General features: G+C 56.2%; 1 protein-coding gene across 1 annotated transcript in view; it reads left to right on the top strand.

Annotated features, from left to right (window-relative positions):
* The window catches only part of GRAP (GRB2-related adaptor protein), a 33,376-nt gene that overhangs the window by 908 nt on the left and 29,904 nt on the right, over positions 1-2,564 (top strand). The window lies entirely within an intron of this gene.

Genomic DNA, 2,564 nt, shown 5'->3' with positions numbered 1-2,564 from the left:
ATGTCCCGCCCTCTGAGCCCTGGGCCTACTCTTGGCCCAGAGCTTCAAGCACACCCTGGGCCACCCTGCGGCCACCCTGCTGTCACCAGTCCCCGCTCAGCAGTGGGCCCGTGTCCCACCTCAGCTGCCCAGATGGGAGGCTGGGCGCCCCCCTCCCCGCTACTGAGCTGAGGCACAGGGTGGTGACATGACTTGCTCAGAATGAGGTCCAATTTGAACGTGTGTCCTTTGACTCTAGAAACTGTCTGTCCCTGAGGCTCAAGGACTGGTGGGAGGTTGATGCTTCTCAGAAGGAACCACGTCCCTTGAGGACCCACAACCCCTCCCTATGCCAGGATGCGGGTTCCTCGGTACACTGGCGCGGCCGGCTGGAGGCCCAGGGCGTGTGGCCCAATGGGGGCGAAGGCAGGCCGAGCACAGGGCTGTCGAGGCCCTGTCTGTGAGGGCCACGGCGAGGCTGGCTTGCCCCCCTAAACCTAGATGTGAGGAAAGAGGAATGGGGCTCAGGGTGAAAGGCCAGCAGTGGAGAGGGTGGAGCAGGGGTCCCCAAGGCCACTGTAAAGACTGTGACTTCCCCACTGCCCCGCCCCCCAGGTTCCTGTGCCCACCTTTCCTACCCCAAGATTAGTCATTTCCCACTAACCTTTGCTAACGTGTTAGCCAATATCTGGTGTATTTGCTTCTCTTAGAGGGACTGGCTGCTGAGGACGGAGTGAGCTCATGAGGGCAGGATCAGGGCATAGAACAGTGCCTGGCACACACACAGCAGGCTTTCAAAAAGACAAGGGAAATGTCGAAGGAAGGAAGGAAGGAGGATGGATGGAAGGGAGGGACAGAAGGAAGGATGGACGGAAGGGAGGGAGGGAAGAAGGACTAAGTAGACACTGGGGTGCCTTCCAATGGGACTTGCCCCCCCTCCCCCGCCCCCATGGATGGATGCTGAGGAAGAGGCCTTTCAAGCTCAAAAAATGGTAAATGGTGGAGGAATGAAGGCAGGGGCCACCTTTCCCTTCATTCACTCAACAAACACTTGTTGAGCTATTTTGTCCTGGTTTTATCTATATAATAAAAGCTTAAGTGACCCTTACGGAGGAACGACCAGAACGACCAGTCACTATGATGCACACTGACCACCAGGGGGCAGATGCTCAACGCAGGAGCTGCCCCCTGGTGGTCAGTGCGCTCCCACAGGGGGAGCAATGCTCAGCCCGAAGCTGTGCTCACGGCTGGTGAGTGCAGCGGTGGTGGGAGCCTCTCCTGTCTCCACAGCAACACTAAGGAGCAGTGAGCAGGTGGGCAGTAAGGAGTGAGGGGTCCCAGACTGCAAGAGGGTGCAGGCCGGGCTGGGGGGAACCCCCCCACCCACCCAGTGCACGAATTTCATGCACCAGGCCTCTAGTTGAGATATAATTGGCATACAAGGTTGTGGTTGCTTAAGCTGTGCAGCATGTGACTTGATAAATGTCTGTATATGAAACGTTGCCATGATGAGCTAGGTAGGTAAGGTTCATCGCCTCACCAGTAACACGTTTTTCCTCTTGAGGACTTTTAAGATCTATTCTCCTAGCAGCTTTCAAACATGCAACACAGTGATATTAGCTGTATCTCCATGCTGCACGTTACGTCCCATCACGTATTTATCTTAAACTGGAATGTGTACCTTTGACCCCTCCACCCATTTCCGCCAGCCCCCACCCGCTGCCTGTGGCAACCAGCAGTGTGCTCTGTGTTGAGCTACCGAGCACCTGCTCCGTTCCAGGCATTGTTCTAAGTGTGGAGGCACAGCAACAAGCACAGCAGAGCCCTTGCCCTCCTGGACCTGCCAGTCCAGAGGCCGCTAGCCCCGGAGGTTCCAGTGGGTTGAGGGGTGGACACAGGGAGAGGGGATGCACAGCGACCACGCTGTGAGAGGTGACCCCTGAGTGAGACCTGAAGGATGAGCAGGAGGCAGTCATGCAAGCAGCCGGGGCTCTGGCTGGGGAGCACCCGGTGCCAGGCCGGGAGGCAGGACCCTGTGCACATGTTCAAGGAATTGAAAGGCAGGTCTGTGGCTGAAGACAGTGAGCGAGGAGGCCCAGTGAGTGTGGTGGCAGGCAGGAGGCAGGACTGAGGGTGGGGTTTCTCTGTGAGTGTGAGCTATACTCATCAAGGGCTTCCTTTGCAATGTTTTAAAGATAACAGAGGGGCCCTGAAGGGTCCTGGGTTCAGGTCCAGGCAAGGGCAGGTACGGGGTGCGTGCAGGAGGCACCCGATCGGTGTGTCTCTCACATCCACGTTTCTCTTACTCTGTCTCTAAAAACCAATATTGATACGTTATTATTAACTGAGATCATATCCAGAGTTTGTGCATTCATTCTTATTTTTATAACATATTGTCTTAAAATACTATTTATCTTGACTCCTGAGATGTTTGGAGCTCCTTTAATTTTCTCCTGAGGTGCCTTGCCCACCTCGCAGGAGTCGGGCCGCTTTCTGTGACTATAAAAATGTGACTGCCCCGCGTCCTCTCCTGGGCGGCCCAGGGGGTGAGCCTGGTGGCCCTTTCCGAGCAGCGAGCGGCGCTG

This window comes from Myotis brandtii, unplaced genomic scaffold (assembly GCF_000412655.1).
Source record: "Myotis brandtii unplaced genomic scaffold, ASM41265v1 scaffold314, whole genome shotgun sequence".
Lineage (NCBI taxonomy): Eukaryota > Metazoa > Chordata > Mammalia > Chiroptera > Vespertilionidae > Myotis > Myotis brandtii.
The sequence above is the reverse complement of the archived record's forward strand: the minus strand, read 5'-3'. Positions and strand labels throughout refer to the sequence as shown.